This window comes from Octopus sinensis, linkage group LG10 (genome assembly GCF_006345805.1).
Source record: "Octopus sinensis linkage group LG10, ASM634580v1, whole genome shotgun sequence".
NCBI classification, from domain to species: domain Eukaryota; kingdom Metazoa; phylum Mollusca; class Cephalopoda; order Octopoda; family Octopodidae; genus Octopus; species Octopus sinensis.
Genome location: NC_043006.1, coordinates 72,816,783 through 72,836,436, shown reverse-complemented (window position 1 = coordinate 72,836,436; position 19,654 = coordinate 72,816,783). Strand labels below are relative to the sequence as shown.

General features: G+C 36.2%; 1 protein-coding gene across 4 annotated transcripts in view; it reads right to left on the bottom strand.

Annotated features, from left to right (window-relative positions):
- Positions 1 to 19,654, bottom strand: part of LOC115216716 — a 118,537-nt gene that overhangs the window by 74,393 nt on the left and 24,490 nt on the right. The gene's annotated exons all lie outside the window — the stretch shown is intronic.

Here is a 19,654-nt window from a genome sequence, read left to right as displayed (position 1 = left end):
ATAAGGGTTAAGTGAATACCTCTTCCAAGTCCTTTATCTTTTCTTTGTTTCAGTATCATTGGACTTGGCTATGAAGGGTTTAGTCAAACAAATTGCCCCCCCAGTATTTATTTTATCATTTTCTTACAACAAACTGCTAAGTTATGGGAACATAAACAAGCCGACATCAGTTGTCAGAGTGGTAGGGGACAAACAAACACAAAGACACATACACACACAACAGGCTTACACACAGTTTTTGCCTACCAAATCCACTCACAAGGCTTTGGTTGGCCTAGGGCTATAATAGATGATACTTGCCCAAGATGTCACACAGTGGGACTGAACCCAGAATCAGGGCTGCGGAGTCAAAACAAAAAATTTCGACTCCGACTCCTGTACTATTGACACCTCTGACTCCTCTATGTAATTTAAGTGATTTGGTCTATTTTACCAACTCTGACTCCAGTTAACCCTTAAGTGTTACCGATCCCAACTCCACAGCCCTGCCCAGAACCATGTGGTTGGAAAATGAACTTCTTACTACAAAGCCACACCTGAATACTTAACTGTTTCAGAACAAGGCAAGTCATATCAAGTGCAATATAAAAAAGGATAAAAAATAGTTACCTGTCTTTTTTATGCAAGCAAGTCTTAGCAAATATATATATATATATATATATATATGTATATACATATATATATATATATAAATATATATATTCCAAATTGTGGCACTCCTGTGAAAGTCTCGAAAACAATACCTCAACAAACTGACACAATATTGTGCTGGAATTTCTTCTCAATATTTTTTCCCCCACACGAAATAGAAGAACCCCTTATAAGAAGAATTTCTCAAGTCAGACTTCACCTTACAGATAGATGAAACAAAATTTTAAAGGAAAAGGAAAAAAATGTACGAAAAAAGCAGCTCAGCTCATAAAATTATTGTTATTATTACTATTATTATCATCAATTCCTCAATGTATGGAATATCTTTACAGGGCTGGTTCTTCTAATAAGTTTTGCAGTGGGGTATTCAAGCAGTCAACCAGAGAGCCGAGGAAGACACGACAGTATAAAAAAAAAAACTTTTAATAATAAAGAGAAAGAGTGAGGCAGAGTGAATTAAAGAGAAACAGGTAAGAAAAGAGAGAGAGAGAGACATAAAACAAGAAAGACTCTGAGAAAGAGTTATACATATATATGTAGAGGGGGGTGAGGCAGATAAAGAAGGAGAGAAAAGAAGATGGGTCATGTGATCAGTTATGTTATTATTGAAAGAGAAATTTAAAAGGACAGGACAGGTATGCATAATTACATCTTTGAGGAGGAAAGAGAGAGTGTGAGTGTGTGTGAGAGAGAGGGGGGGGAGAAGGAGGAAAGACAGAGAAGGGATGCATGAACAAGTGACAGGAATGTTTATTACTAGCTTGACTTGAAGTCAAGCAAGGGAGGGAGGCAGTGGAGGATAGGACCAGTGGCACAGATCCTTGTTACACATGGTTTTATTATTTTACAGGTATGTATGTGTCATCCATCCCTAGACACAAGCAATCTACAAACATGCCCACACATACAACCTTCACATGTACTGTCTGAACAAGCCAATGTGGGAACCTCTCTGTATGCAGTTGCTCATCCTGCTAGAAATAGCAGCTAAATTTCCATCCAGTGACACACCACCTCAATGACTTAGAACAGAGGTTCTCAACCATTTTTTACCTATGGACCCCTTTGATTACTATCCTATTCTGGTGGACCCACATAACCATTCAATGTTTAAAAACTAGTTTTATTGAAACTTTTCAAAATTCCTATTTTGTTTTTCACACATTAATTTGTGTAGGTTGAACTATGTAAAATGTTAGAGAAAGAAACCTAGCTGTTCCTTTTAATACATACCAATAACAATAAATGTCACCCTTTTCAAGCCTAGCCAGGCTCATGGGCACAGTTTCCCAGTCTCTCTGGTGTAGGTGTGCACCCCAGCTGGACAGGACACCAGTCCATCACAGCATTATTCAAGAAACAGGAAGAGAGAGTGAGAGAAAGTTGTGGCGAAAGAGTACAACAGGGGTCACCACCACCCCCTGCCAGAGCCTTGTGGAGCTTTTAGGTGTTTTCGCTCAATAAACACACACAATGTCCAGTCTGGGAATCGAAACCACAATCCTACAACCGCGAGTCCGCTGCCCTAACCACTGGGCCATTGTGCCTCCTAATACATACCAATACATAAATCTAAAATAAATTTTTTTCAGGGACCCTTAAAATACTATTGTGGATCCCCAATTTACTATTTTGTTGCATCCCCCCCACCCCAATCTTATATAGACCCTCAGGGACCATATGAACCCCAGTTAAGAACCACTGGCTTAGAAAAACACAAACACACTGATTAATGCAGCCTTAAGTGTGCTGTGCTAAGAAAAAAGGCAAAATGTTTATAACCAAACGAGCTCAGCTAGTGTCAACAACACTAATCTCAATGATAAACCAGGCTGACGAAGCTAATCCTTTTGCATTCAGATTACTCTGTCCAATTTACCATTTATACACAAGGTTTTGAATTAATCGTGCGTTATCTCATAGCTTCGAGATTTCAAATGATGTGATTGTTTTATTCTTAGTATGACATTGTTGGGTAGGTAGGAAAAGCTGGATCTAGTCAGTTTGGACATAAAACAGGTTGAATATTTTGGCCGGTTTAAATGCTAAAGGGTAAGCAACAACAGCAACAACAATTTATACACAATGTTCATATATATATATATATATATACAATCACTGTATATATACACTACACACAAGCTAATGTCATCACCCAATCAACTGGAAATAGTGACCACACCTCCTTCTTCAAGAAATACATTACCGTCTTAGAAAAAGGACACATTAAACAGTGCAGTCCTAGATCCGCCTAAAAAGACATGACGGTCATGACTGGAATGCCTTTAATCACAGATCTGCTAGATCAACACTTCACTTGTTTCTAAAAAAAACTGTACGTCTTGCATGGTTCTACCGATTCATACATAATCGAAATAATGGTTTCAAATTCTGGCACAGGACCAGTAATTTTGGGGAAGCAGCTAAGTTGATTACATCGATTTAACAATGTTCAACTGGTACTTATTTTATGGACCCTGAAAGGATGAAATGCGAAGTCAACTTTGGCAGAATTTGAACTCAGAATGTAAGGATGGATGAAATGCAGCTAAGTGTTTTGCCCTGTATGCTGAGTATTCTGCCAGTTCACTGTTGTAATTATAATGAGAGCAGTAAGAGAGTGCAAACCTCCACCAAGACAACACCAACATCCTTTCAACGGTTAGCCAGAGATGATTTTTAAAATGAGAATATCTGAAATAAACTGAATTGCTCTCACAAAAGAGAATACTAAAAATGAACCTGACTACTCTCAAACAGGAAAATAATCCAAATATATATATATATATATATACTGAGCAAGAGGTGAAGGGAGAAGAGATGAAATAATACAGTGAAGGAGAAGTAGTGAGAGTAACAGCCATAACTGAGAGGGTGTAAGAGAAAGTAATGACAATGAGAAAGACAGGTAAAGTACAAAAAATCAGAAAAATAATCCAGAATCCTTGTCCAGTACCAGATCAATCCCAAAATCTAATGAGACCATGCCAGTCACAAGGCCAAACATCCCTGAAAGTTTCATCCGAATCCATCCAGCAGTTCTTGAGATATCTTAGTCCATGGACAAACAAAGAAATACAACTGAAAACAATACCTCCGCCTTCTCTAAGACAGAGGTAAAATAATAATAATGGTTTCAAATTTTGCCACAAGGACAGTGATTTGGTGGGGAGGGGATGAGTTTATTAAATCAACCCCAGTGATTCAATGGTACTTATTTTATTGACCCCGAAAGGATGAAAGATAAAGTCAGTCTCAGCGAAATTTGAATGCAGAACATAGTAACGAGCAAAATACTGCTGAGCATTTCATCCAGAGCACTAACGATAATAATAATAATCCCTTCTATTATAGGCACAAGGCCAGTTACATCAACCCCAATACTCAATTTATCGACCCTGAAAGGATGAAAGGTAAAGAGGAGCTCAGCGGAATTTGAACTCAGAATGTAGTGACGGGTGAAATACAATTTTGCCAGCTCTCCACCTTAAAGTCAACCTCAGTGGACCATAGCAACAGGCAAAATACTGCTAAGCATATCATCCAGTGCGCTAAAGAGTCTGCCAGATAATAATAATAATAATAATAATAACAAGAGCACTCAGAGAGTGCAAACCTCTGCCAAAGCAACACCAACATCCTCTCAATGATTGGCCAGAGATTATTTTTAATATGAGAAATATACTCGACCGTTCTCACAAATGAGAATACCATAAAACCCATGTAATTTGCACACCTGTGTAATTTACACAGGTGATTTTCAGGATAAAAATTGTTAAAAAAGCTTCTGCTCATGTAAGATTCTCCCCCAAAAGTTTTCAGAATTGCCGATCTGGCCGGGGGGGGGGGGGGCAAAGGTTTTCAATTTAGTTGTATTTAGCATAATTTCACTTACTTATGATTAGATTTTATAAAATTTTCATTAAATAAAAATAATTTCTGTTTAACAGGTTTCACATTGAAAGCTATTAAATTACGAAGTGTTTGTTTATAATAAACTTTATTTTACATTTCTTGCCCACAAGAGATTATGTCCGATCTTTAGCATACATATATGTCTTCACAAATCACGATCATGATCACAGGAAAAGTTGTTGATAATTCTTATCAACAAAAACAATGCTGATAAATACAGACAAGTGTACATTATTTACATTATTTACATTTGACAGATATTTGTCCTCATCCTGTTTGTTGTAACACACAAGTGTTGCAAAATAAGTTTAATTACCAATAAACATCAGCTTGGATGACACTTCACTCAACCGATAGAAGGTGACTGATCAAACTGATTATGTAAACAGAATTCTGATTAGTCAAAAAGGTCTTCTTGTCTCAAGCTCTGATTTTCTGCCTCTTCTTGTCGGAACCTTTGATACGGAGTATCAAATTTTAATCTCTTTCACACTTATAAAATGTCAAGCAAACTTAAAAACTTGTCGTTACCGTTTTAGCTGGGAGAACAAACTGATAGTTTGGTAACCCGCTCAAATAGACATTAAAAATCGAACGGAGAAAATAAACAGCTTTGCAAGTTTAACTCATTGTTTATTGAACAAGAGAGGTGCGAAATTTAAGAAGCGACTTGTTAGAATATACATGTCTGTGAGGAGACATAAACAAAAATAGCAAAAATCTACTATACCAAAAGAACTGGTAATACATACATTATAAGTGTTCTATGAAGAGAACATAAGATTGCTGCATAATAGAACATGAATGTGAAATGACATTAAACATCGTACAAGGTAAATGAAGGGTTCTGTAGGAATACTAAGTCATATTCACTTAGTGAGTTTACGTGCACAAGGATGAATTATGATGTTGTCATCAGTGCTAGATGCAGTAAAATGTGGCCCGGACCATGATTACCAATATGAACGTCAAACTTCAAAAAGTAGTTAACCATTTAATGTCTTTAGTAAATTTATACAAAAAATGTAAACATTATACCATCCAGCATAAATAAAAGTCAACTTCGTTATATTTTTCTGTAAAAAACCTATTCTGACATTAAATGAGTCAACTTCCGGTACAAATGTTTTATGTTTGTACGTCATTTTCCAACAAAAAAAATTTCTAAAATATCCTGGAAACGACCTACTCATGTAATTTTATTTTTGTTTTTGTGAAAAAGTGCATCAATTACATTGGTGTTTACAGTACTAAAAATGAACCCAGCCATTCACAAAAATTAAGTAAAAAAAGCAGGAAAAATAATCCAAAGTCCTTGTCCAGTAACAGATCGATCCCAAAATCTAATCAGTTTGTGCCAGTCATGAGGCCAAACATCCATGAAAGTTTCATCTGAATCCATCCAGTGGTTCTTGAGATATCTTGAGATAATTTGCACACAAATTTTAGCAAAATCTTATATAGACTCTGATGCTCCACTGTAGTAAAGCATCAGAAGAGATGCCAGCAAGATTTGAACACACCTAACTAAATATCAAAATGCATTGCATCTGACACTACCAATTCCGCCAGCCTGCTGCCTTGTAATAATCCTTAGTACTATACGCACAAGGCCAAAAATTTGGGGTAGGGGATTACATTGACCCCAGTGTTTCACTGGTACTTTATCAACCCTGAAAGGATGAAAGGCAAAGTTAACCTCGGTGGAATCTGAACTCAGAAGGTAACGGCAGACGAAATACTGCTAAGCATTTCACCTGGGATGCTAACGATTCTGCCAGTTTGCCACCTTTGCTCCCTTGTAACAATAATTGTTTCTAATAGAAGCACAGGGAAACACCCTGAGGTATTCATTCCAATTTGCTACATTCTGAGTTTAAAATTTGGTGTGGCTTACTTGGATAGAAACCTTAATCCATAACCCAGTTTAATACCACCACCTGGGCCTTAGGCCCTTACAGCAAAGCCTACTCTTGTTGCTAGGATTCACAAGTAGGCCACCCTGTTTGAAGATACCTTCCTCCTTCCTTCCCAACTGTCTCAGAGATCCCTGAAAAGGGTCATAGATACTGCCTTTTGCCTTCTTGACTAAAAGATTTTGAAAAAAGGGGACAAGAGAAAAAAAGTATGCCTACTTTTTTTAAGCAGGATCAGTGAAGATAAAATCAAAAATGTAAAGTTGACATTTAAAACAGAAAAAAAAATACTCGAGTAATAATGACTTTCGACAGTTAAAGCATGTGGAAGAAGACTTGGGAATGGAAGAGGGGCAACTGAGAATTAGAGAAGGGTTATAGGGAGATGACCTTTTTTTTTTCTGTCAGTTGGAGGTAGGAATTTGGATATTTGCATTTGTGGCTCTGGAATTTCCATTTATATTGACTGTCAAATGATAAGGGAGAGAGGGACAGAGAGGTGAGTGAGAGAGAGAGAGGGAGAGAGAAAGGGATGATGGAGAGAGGGGGAATGAGTGAGTCCACAGTCAAAAAACATTGCAAGGATGACTGAACAAAGAAAACTAACAAACGACCAAGAGATATAATTACAAGCACAGGAATAAGGAAAAGATGTAATTACAAATGCACACACACACACATACAGAGACCCTTTTTTGTTTTAAGGGAAAAAATATAGTTGGTTGCAACTGACCTTGAGACAGTTGAAACTAGAACAACACTGTTCAAATCAATGCAATATTTAATTACTTTTTCACATGCTTAACTGCATTGTTAAGAAGCTTGCTTTGTAATTACATAGTTTTGGGTTCAGTCCCACTGTACAGCACCATGGGCACACGTCTTCTACTATTGCACCAGACTGACCAATGCCTTGAGAGTGAATTTGGTGAATAGAAACAGTGTGGAAGCCCATCTTGTGTACATGTGTGAGTGCATATGTATCTGTATTTGTCCCCACCCACTACTTGGCAACCAGTATTGGTTTGTTTACATCCTTGCAATTAAACAGTTTGATAAAAAGAGACCACTAGAATAAGAGCCAGGCTTTAAAAATTGGTACTGAGGGTGATTTATTTGACTAAAAACCCTTGAAGGTGGTGCCTCAGCATGGTCCAAGTCCAAAGACTGAAACCAGTAAAAGGTGAATTTGGGACTCCTGGTACCAATGTTAGACATCATTATAAAACATTCACTAAGACAGAAATTGGATGAGAGGGGAGGTGTGTAGTTGATTTTACTAACCTCAATAGGTAACTGGTACTTAATTTATCAACCTTCACAATGATGAAAGACATCGTTGACAGAAACAATAAAATCCTTGACAAAATGTCCCTAAAATACTTAATTCTATTCCTTTATACCAAAATTTCTACCCATGTTAACTTTTGACTTTTATCCCTCTCAAGTAGAAGTCTGTTCCAATGATATTCCTTTACTGGAACAACACTATCTAAAAGGTTATTAGTCGATCATAGTTGGCCCCAGGATTATAGTAGGAGACTCTTGCCCAAGATGCCATGCAGTGGGACTGAAACCAAAATCAAGTGGTTGGGAAATGAACTTCTTAATGACACAACCATGCATGTGCTTCCATTTGTAAAACTATGCACATCATCATGACTTATACCGAGACCACCAGTCTTTATAACCTACCCCTGTCATGTTCCTTCATCTGTCACCCTTGGAGCAATAGAGAAGCACAAGGGTCAGTGGTCAGGGTATCTGGCTCATGACCATATGGTCGTGAGCTCGATTCCCTGTAGTGAGTTGTATTCTTGAGCAAGACTTATTTCATGTTCCAGTCCACTCAGCTGGCAAAAATGAGTTGCCACATTCTGTATCACACTGAATCTCCCTAAGAACTATGTTAAGGATATGTGCATCTGTGGAACGCTCAGCCACTTCCACATTAATTTCACAAGTAGGCTGTTCTTTTGGGTGGATCAACTGGAACCTTCGCCATCATAACTGACGGAGTACCAGTTTTATTTCAGGGTTTTTTATAATAGAGAGGGAAATATCATTAATAAGGAACTGGGCAACAACAATGGAGCAGTATTTTGCTTTAACCTCTATATTCTGAATAGAAATTGTGCCACGACTGAATTCATCTTTCAAGGCTTTCATCTGAGCAATAAAGTAAGCACACTGCAATTTAGTAGATTGTTTGCTCCAAAAAGTCATTTGTTATCTTGTACCAATATTAAGAGTTAAAATTATTATCATCATCATCACCTTCATCATCTTTCTCCAAGGTGGTCAATCTGCTAAATACCAGCATGTTAGCCACACTAAAGGAGAAAAAACATACTCTTGCAAATATGATTCGTTGGGGCACAGCTCCCAATGGCTTAACTGATCAGATTACCTCCACTGCTCATTTCAATTTCAGTGTTGTTATGCCAACTTTTTAATTACACAGCCATGACTTCATCTTTCTGTATACACACACACACACACATCTACTTGTTTTAGTCCATTACACAGTAGATGGTGCCAGGTGTTTGCTAGTTTGTTATTCATGAAGTTGTAAAACAACTATATGAATTCCATTAAACAGATCCAAGGCTGGTGAAGATTTGACTACAGACAAAGAAATAATAGCTGTGTGACAATGATGATGATGGTGACAACAGCGGCAGTGATGATGACGGTGATGACGAGAGTTTACAGCAAATTAGCAAATGCAATCTCTCTGCTTAGTTTTTCTGTTTGCAACTTGGAATTTAAACTTAACAAGAGAACAAACAAGTGAACAGTAAATAAAGTTTATTCTCTTATTTACTCTACACACAATAAATTTGTCAATATAATTAGTTGTTGCTTTTTGAGACTATCAGAGAAGCAGGGTCTTGCCAAAACTGCTTATAACCCTAGGTCAGTCTCGTTCAAGCAGAACAATGATCAAAAGGTGTCCTACATATGAAAAATACCATCTCTGTTAAACCTTTTTGATACCAACCCACCCAAGACTGCCACTGGTCCTATCATACAAACCAAAGCTGTGGAGTCGGAGTCAGAAACAATTAAGGGGAAGCTGGAGTCGGAATGGTTTTACAGACTCTGACTCACAATATCTTTATTCTTTTTAATAAACCAGTTATAACATATTGGCCTACTCAAAGTACAAGCGTACGCATATGCTTTATGAGATATGTAGACCACAAATCACTTAATTACATAAAGGGGAGTCAGAGTTTTTATATTTCCACTCCACAGTCCTACTAATAAGTCCATTTTAAAATTATCAACACCTTACACCAGAATTTCCTGTTAATTTATGCTACAAACTAGCCTAACAATGACAAAATCATTTTATTGAATTCTTTGTTATTTTCAAAATCAATGGAAACAAAGGTAGGATATTTCAACAGAAATATGGCAATCAGAGACATCATTGCCCAGTGTGTCTTCTTTTGTATGTTTCTGGACTGCAGCCTTGCTGGAGCATTGCATTTCTGATTTTTTTTTTTTAATCAAACAAAGCAACTCTAGTGCTTATTTTTTTAAGTGTAGCACTTATTCTATTGGTTTAGTTTGGCGAAGCATTAAGTTATGAAAATATAAACAAACTAACACTGGTTAAGCAAGCAGTTGGGGGAGGACAAACACACACACAAAACAGGCTTCCACAATTTCTGTCTACCAAAATTTACAAGGCATTGGTCAGCTTGGGACAACAGAAAAAGATACTTGCACAAGGTACCATGTTATGGGACTGAACCCAAGACCAAGTAATTGTAAAGCAAACTTCTTAAACACATACCCAATATTATTATTTTTTTTTAAGTTCATGCAGTTTGATAGGAGAGCAAAAAAAATGATATTTTTAAAAGAGCGTAGGAGGGGCTGTGTGGTAAATAGCTTGCTTACGAACCACATGGTTCCGGGTTCAGTCCCACTGCGTGGCACCTTGAGCAAGTGTCTTCTACTATAGCCTCAGACCGACCAAAGCATTGTGAGTGGATTTGGTAGACAGAAAAACTGAAAGAAGCCCGACGTATATATGTATATAAATATATGCATGTGTGTGTATATGTTTCTATGTCTGCGTTTGTCACCCCAACATCGCTTGACAACTGATGCTGGTGTGTTTACGTCCCCGTAACTTAACGGTTCGGCAAAAGAGACCGATAGAATAAGTACTAGGCTTACAAAGAATAAGTCCTGGGTTGATTTGCTCGACTAAAGGTGGTGCTCAAGCTTGGCCACAGTTAAATGACTGAAACAAGTAAAAGAGTAAAAGAGAGAGCAAGAAATATGTATTTCTCCTATATTTTGTCATGCAGTGTGAGTGTGTGTGTTTAAAGTATTATTTTTCATTTTTTAGTAAATTCAAATTAATAAATATGCTCAAAATGTACACCCACTCCACTCAAGTCAAGTCCTCTTCAACAAGAAGAGGAACATGACAACCATTGACCTTGGCAGGCCACCCCAAAACTATGAATCATCTGACATGATAAACAACAATTGGGTGACATAAAAATACATCAACAGCATCTCAAGGCATGCCTATGTATGAATCAGGTTGACAACAAATATCAGCCGAGAGAGGGAGGGGGGGGAAGGGTCGGCTAGTTGGGAGTGATGAAACTGCTTTCAGAATATTAACTATTTTGGGAAATGGAACAAACTGTGAACCACCGAGAGAGACAGAAAGATGTGAAAGAACCAACTAATTCAAAGCTACAAAACTCTACCAAAACAGCTGTAATAAATTCCAAACCCAATTTGTGTTCATATATATATATATAGGAACATGAATGGGGTTTAGAATTTACTACAGCTGTTTTGGTAGAGTTTTATTGATGTATTCATATATATATATATATATTATATATAAATTAGAGATAAAACCACTATTAGGCAAATCAAACAGTGAAAATCATAAGCCAATAACATAGAAATAAAATTAATTAAAAAATATAAAATATAAAAATCCAATTAAAATATTTAAATTAAAGTTAAAATTTTTAAAAATTATTTAAATTAATAATTTAAACTTATAAATTATAAATATATATTTTTATTATTATTTTATTTAAGTATTTATTTTTTTAATTTTTATTTATATTTTTATATTTTTATATTTTTTATATTTATTTATTTATTTATTTTTTTTAACTATCAAAAAGTATTAAAAGTTTAATATAAGATAAAGAGTATAAAGAGTATATATGTATATGTATATATATATATATATATAGGGGCTGGTGACACAATCTTTCCATTCACACATTGAATTCGGTGATACTAGTTGCGGATTCTAGCTCGCTCTGATACTGAGTTGAGTTGGTGCCTTCTAGTATCTCAAAATTCAATATATAATCATTTATGATTATAGTATTCTACGCTGAAGAGAAAAGAAGTTTTTGGTAAGATAGAATTATTTAATATTTAATTCTTATGCTTTCCTAAAAACTTGATTTCGAAACGTACGTCCGTAGATAACTTAAAATTGTATGATAGATTGCCGTCAATTCATTCTTTCTTACCTGTTTGTGTCTGCCTTCCAATTGCTGTTTTTACTGAGATCTCCCTTTTTAGTAGAAGAAATAGCTATAACTCTTTGACTGCTATTTCTAAATTCGGTATGTGGTGAGGCAATTCGTTGCTAAACCCTTTATTGCTTAGTATTACTTAAATTTTCCTCGAATGAGGCTTTTACATGCCGAAGACTACTTGGTGTAATTGATAATTATTCCAAATTAATTAATTTCACCCTTCATTATTACGGATAACCATATTTTATCTCAGTAGATGACCACAGCATCTTGTTTTGGCTACACACGGGTGGGAAGGGGCTGGTGACACAATCTTTCCATTCACACATGAATTCGGTGATACTAGTTGCGGATTCTAGCTCGCTCTGATACTGAGTTGAGTTGGTGCCTTCTAGTATCTCAAAATTCAATATATAATCATTTATGATTATAGTATTCTACGCTGAAGAGAGAAAAGAAGTTTTTGGTAAGATAGAATTATTTAATATTTAATTCTTATGCTTTCCTAAAAACTTGATTTCGAAACGTACGTCCGTAGATAACTTAAAATTGTATGATAGATTGCCGTCAATTCATTCTTTCTTACCTGTTTGTGTCTGCCTTCCAATTGCTGTTTTTACTGAGATCTCCCTTTTTAGTAGAAGAAATAGCTATAACTCTTTGACTGCTATTTCTAAATCGGTATGTGGTGAGGCAATTCGTTGCTAAACCCTTTATTGCTTAGTATTACTTAAATTTTCCTCGAATGAGGCTTTTACATGCCGAAGACTACTTGGTGTAATTGATAATTATTCCAAATTAATTAATTTCACCCTTCATTATTACGGATAACCATATTTTATCTCAGTAGATGACCACAGCATCTTGTTTTGGCTACACACGGGTGGGAAGGGGCTGGTGACACAATCTTTCCATTCACACATTGAATTCGGTGATACTAGTTGCGGATTCTAGCTCGCTCTGATACTGAGTTGAGTTGGTGCCTTCTAGTATCTCAAAATTCAATATATAATCATTTATGATTATAGTATTCTACGCTGAAGAGAAGAAGTTTTTGGTAAGATAGAATTATTTAATATTTATTCTTATGCTTTCCTAAAAACTTGATTTCGAAACGTACGTCTGTAGATAACTTAAAATTGTATGATAGATTGCCGTCAATTCATTCTTTCTTACCTGTTTGTGTCTGCCTTCCAATTGCTGTTTTTACTGAGATCTCCCTTTTTAGTAGAAGAAATAGCTATAACTCTTTGACTGCTATTTCTAAATTCGGTATGTGGTGAGGCAATTCGTTGCTAAACCTTTATTGCTTAGTATATATATATATATATATATATATATATACACACACATACATACATATACATATATATATTATATATATATATATATATATATATATAAATTCAGCAGGTATGAAAGGTAAATTATATTTATTTAACCACATGACTTCCTGAGGGTTTTTGCAGCCTTCTTCATGTAGTATTAATTTCAGTTTGCAAGAAAATATGTGTACATGTTTGCATTAAGATGTATGCTCAGTATATATATTAATCCATATCTTATACTATTAAATTATACATACACACACACATACAGGGTAGGCCAAAAATCACCCGACAGTAAATCAAAACCATTTAATTCTAAGATTTATTTATGTTTAACAACTGAATGAATTCAATAAAAGCATCTAAATTTGAAACATCATGGAAATTGTTCAAACTGAAGTTCTTCTTGAGCGACACATTTTTCCTTTCAAGTCAATACAGAATTACAAATACCATTTATAGAATTTTGATTTACTATCAGGTGAATTCTGGCCAACCCTGTATATAGCTGTGTGATTAAGAAGCCCACCCCACAACCAGATGGTTTCAGGTTCAATATCACTCTGTGGCACCATGGGCAAGTGTCTTCTACTATCTCTGAACCAATCAAAGCCTTGTGAAAGAGCATAACAGACAGAAGCTGAAAGAAACTCATTATAAATATATGTATGTGTATGCATATACAATATATACGTATGTATCTTAACATGTGTGTGTAACACAGACATGATGAAAGACAAATATATTTTTTCTCAGAGTTAGGCTAACTTCTGAAGGATGATTCTTTAATAAGTAAGCAATGTTTTGACCTTTTCATTACCATATTTCTGTTGGAATACACCGCCTTTACTGCAATTAATTTCGAAAATAATGAAGAATTCAATAAAATAACTGTCATTATCAAACTGGTATTTGAAACAAATTTTGATAGATGGGTTTAATTAAGATTATTTTAAAACATGACTTTTATATCATAGAACCAGGTGTGACCTCAGATGAGATCACACCTGGTTAATGGCTAGTATCAAAAAAATTAAAAAGAATTTATAAAAAAAAAGTATAAAACTAAACTCAGTTGGGGCAACATCAGACTGAAGATCCAGAGGTCTCTGGTTAAATCTCAAATTTTGGCTTTTTGATGCAGACATGGATGTGTGGTTAAGAAGCTCACCCTGAAACTATATGGTTTCCAGTTCAGTCTCACTGCATGCCACTTTGGGTAAGTATACTCTACAAAAGCCTTGGGCCAAGCAATACTTTGATAGACAAGAAATTGAGTGGAAACACATTGTATCTATGTCATGTGTGTGTGTGTATTTGTTTCCTCACTCCCACCACTTGACAACCAGAGTTGGTTTATATCCCAGTTCAGCAAAAGAGTCCAACAGAATTAGAACCAAGCTTAAAAATATGTACATAGTGTGATCAGTTCAACTAAAACCTTTCAAGGTATAATATCCTAGCATGGTTGCAGTCCAATAACTAAAGTAACTAAAAGCTAAAAGATAGTCCGGAAGTCAGGACTTCGATGTATTTTGCACTATTATTTTAACTACTAATGTCTTGAAGGGATTGTGTTCTTCTTTGTGTAAAATTATGATTATTGCATTTCATTTTTCTTAAATCCGATACCACTTCCTTAGAAATCCTAGCCTACTCATTCATCATCTAAATAACTTGCTAACTTATTAATGACAAGACAAAAACTGAAAAAAAAAAAAAGATTTCGTTTAAAAGAGTTTTGCAATAAATCATTGATATACAAGAGGAAAAAAATAACTTCAAAAGTTTTTGAGATGCTAGCTTTCAACAATCAAATTAACTGGATAAAAGCAAAAAGCATCTGACTTCTGCTCACTGAGGCAGTGAATACACTCCATCATCATCCTCTCCATCTTTATCGTTTTAACCCTTTCATTACCAACCTGGCTGAAACCGGCTCTGGCTCTTTAGTATAAATGTTTTGTTTTCATAAGTTTTGAATTCAAATCTTCCACCAAATCTTAGTCACAATTTATGTTCCTAACACTAGCTGAATGATAACAATGTTATTTTACTAAATTCTTTGTTATATTTAAAATTATTAGAAGAAACACAGAGCATCTCAAAATAAATACAGTAACAAAAGGGTTAATGTCTACTATTTACTTTTCTAGGCTCACAGAAATGAGACAGAATTCAGTGAGACAAATTCTCTATGGCTGGATGCCCTTCCTGTCATAAACTGTCGTTTCCAGGCAAAGTAATACTTCCACAGACATTTTTTCATGAAAGATTGAAAACAAAGGACACTGCTTGAGTGTATAATGGTGATGCTTATTTACAAGTACCACGCAATGTCAAAAAAAACCACACACACACACATGCATGCACATATTCAGTAGAGTATTTTATTCCCCTACTCTTTGCTGTGGATTCATCAAGTCGTGGGATATGACAGGCTTCTTTCAGTTTCTGTCTACCAAGTCCACAAACAAGGCTTTGGTCAGTCTGGGGCTAAAGAAGAAAATACTTGTCTAAGATGCCTTACAATGGGACAGAAACCAAAGCCACATGGCTGGGAAGAGAACTTTTTAACCATGTAAAAAAACTTCAACCCCAGGAAGGTTGAAATGTCAAGAGAACATAACAGGATTTGAGCCTAGAATTTAAAGGAAAGCAGCTAAACACTCAATAGTATCTTGCACAATATAAGAACCTCGCTCTGGCAGAACCACCCAAGCTGGTCATTTACAATGTTCTATCAGATCTGTCATTCAATAATTAGAACTGGGTTATAAAGACATCAAATATGATTGATAAAATTTAACCCTAGAGTAGAAACAGCCTGAGAAATAATCAAAATTAAAAGCTTTCATCATTTCATGCTAATTAATGATCCAATTACCAACTCCATAAAGACAAAATTATTTTACTAAATACTTTATTATTTTCAAAATTAATTGAAACAAAGACGGTGTGTTGCAGCAGAAATACGATAACGGGTTAAGGAGACCTAAGAGTGCATCTGCATCATTGAGAAGCAAAGAAAAACAAGGAAGCTAAGGCGTGTCTTGAGAAAACATATTTAAATATTTCAGACAGAGAACCCATGATCATAGAAGACAGGAAGTTAGAAACAATTCTCTGGAGAATATAGCAGGATAGGAAAGTAGTCATTATTTTTTTTTTGTAATGAAATCAGTTATGATCCCATTATCAAAATGGCTTTCTTACACGAATGGTTCCAACTCTAATGCAGATACTGCAAACAGAACATTATGGCAATTATGATAAAGTAATCCTTACAGTAAATTATATTTATATAACGTTAATGCTAACATATAAACATTTATGCGCTGGCACCACATAAAAAGCACTTGTGCCAACGCCATGTAAAATGCACCTGTGCCAGAACCACATAGAAGGCACCTATGCTAGCACTGCTTGAAGGGCACTTGTGCCAACACCACATAAAAAGCACCCAGTACACTCTGTAAAGTGGTTGGCATTTAGATGGGATGTCAGTCCATCAGAGTCACTCGTTTACAGCTGAATGGACTGCAGCAATGTGAAACATGAAAAGAAGTGTTTTACTCAAAGACACAATGCACACCTGGTCTGGACACTGAAGCCCCCATCTTGTGATTGTACGTGCAACATACTAACCACTAAGCTGTGCGATTTCTAATGGCTTAATGCAAAGAAGAAGTGCAATGCGTATGATTTCTCACAAAGTCCCCAAGACTGGTGGAAAGAAAAGTTGTTTAGCACCAAGTGAGCTCTGGCCCAGCAAGCACATCAAATGACTAGGTGCAACCTGTAGTTCTGTTGTTCCAGTTGTACAATGCTTTCTTCTCTATGCATGGCTCAGAGCATTACTGCACACACCAACATGCAATGAAGAAATGTATGAAGTGCAGTGCTTCAGTCTGAACATATATTCGCTCCAGCTCTAGTTTATTCCTGTATGCCTGCAGAGTATTGTGATAAAGGAACATAATCTAGTGGTGAGGACATTGCACACATGATCTCACAATCATGGTATCATTTCCTAGACCAGGCAGTGTGTGGTGTCTTGAGTAAAACACTCCATTTCAAGTTTCACATTGCACCAGTCCACTCAGCTGTAAATGAGCCGCAGCACCAGCTGGGAAATTAATCCTACGACAGACTGGTGTCTCGTTCGTGAGGAGTGTTGTTATATCAGTTACTTATATCATAGGAGCTCCAGCCTTATGGTTCATGACAAAGCAAGAGTATGGTGATAGCCACAGCCAGGACTTGGTCAGAGAGCAAAAGTTGCCATTCTCTAGCATCTATATTAGTAGTGTTCATCCCAGAATAACGCTAATGATTATTGATACTAGAGGTATTTCTGCATTCTTAGTTAGAAATACGAGCAACAGATCAAGATATGTCAATCTTAGACATGGTCTAAATCATTGGTTCTCAACCATTTTTTACCTATGGACCACTTTGGTTCCTAATTATACTTGGATGGAACCATCTGCTCCTAGCAATTTGATGTTTAAAAGATCCTTTTATTTTTATAATTAGGTATTATTAGGAATAAATTGTTGAAATATTCTACGTATCATAGGAGTATATATAACCAATTTTATTGCACCCCAAGGGTTATATGGATGGACCACAGTTGAGAATCACTGGTCTAAATGGTTGCAACATAATGGACTTAGTTGAAGACACCCAAGGACTGGGTGGCAGTGGAGTTAACCCTTTCATTACCAATCTGACCAAAACTGGATCTGGCTCTATAGTACAAATGTTTTGTTTTCAAAAGTTTTGCATTAAAATATACCACCACTTAGTCGCAATTTATATTCCTAACACTAGTTTAATGATAACTAAGTTAATTTACTAAATTCTTTGTTATATTTAAAATAATTGAACGAAACACAGAGCATCTCAAAATAAATAGAGTAACGAAAGGGTTAAACCAGACAATGGATTAAGCTGAATGCAAAAGGAGCAGAAGACAGATAGTGGAATGAAAAAGGGAGGAGGAGGAGGAGGTGGCAGAAAGGGAAAGAAGAAAATGAAAAGGAGGAAGGGTAAGAAGAAAAGGAAGAGGACTAAGAAAAACAAAAGCCTGTAGACTAACATAGTAATGATAGACAGAACAGCAATAAATGTGTGTGTGTACATAAAAGAAATCTAGTTGATCAACTTTTGGAAATTCAGTAAACCATGTAAGACAAGATTAAAAGTACTACAAATATCAGTCAGATGATAAGTAAAAAAAAGATTTGAAACAAGGTCAGTGGAAAAAGAAACAACTAATGCATACAGTTTTTTCTCACTTGTTAGAATTTTTGAGAAAGAAAGAAATATTATTTCATAATGTGGTGGTGGCGCATGGCTTAATGGTTAGGGTGTTGGCTTCATGATTGTAAGATTGTGATTTCGATTCCTGGACCAGGTGATGTGATGTGCTCTTGAGCAAAATACTTCATTTCGTATTGCTTCAATTCCCTAAGCTGGCAAAAATGAGTAATCCTGTAACGGATCGGCATCCCATCCAGGGAGGAATATAAATGGCGATTTTTTTTTCCTCCGTCTTCCCTTCTCTGGATCTTTCCTTTTCCTATGTTTCTGATGAAGAGCTCCGCTCGAAACGTTAAACCCTCCTTCTTCCCTTCCTGAGCGTCCAATAATACTATATTTGTTCCACGTCCTCGCTTTGTGTTTTCATGTTTGGATTAACTTTATATATATATACCGGAAACTACCCCCTCCCCCACTAGCACCTATGTAGGGTTTATCTGAACATATAGCCCAAAAAATTGTGAAAAGTATGAAGGTTGTAGTCTAGAGTTTCCATATGAAATCTGCCAAATGCAAGCTTTCTTTTCAGGTACATGACACGGCTGTCCCTCGTCCCAGGGTCTCTGATGCCCACACCTCCCAAACCCTCAGAGTTGGCACGCTCAACGTTGGCACATTGAAAGGTAGGTCTGGAGAGATTGTAGAGCTGCTTGAACGGAGACGTGTGGATGTATGCTGTATCCAGGAAGTAAGGTGGAGAGGAGGTTCTGCTAGGCTCCTCACGGGCAAGGAACACAGGTACAAGATTTTCTGGGCAGGGAACACTGACGGAGTCGGGGGCGTGGGTATACTTCTTGCGGAGAAATGGGTAGGTAAGGTAATCGAGGTAGTCAGAGTAAGTGACAGAGTAATTAAAATTAGATTAGTTCTTCACCATAGGACAGCTACCATCATCTCGGCATATGCCCCTCAACCAGGGCTACCGGAAGGACAAAAAGACCAATTCTATGACACTCTATTGCGGACT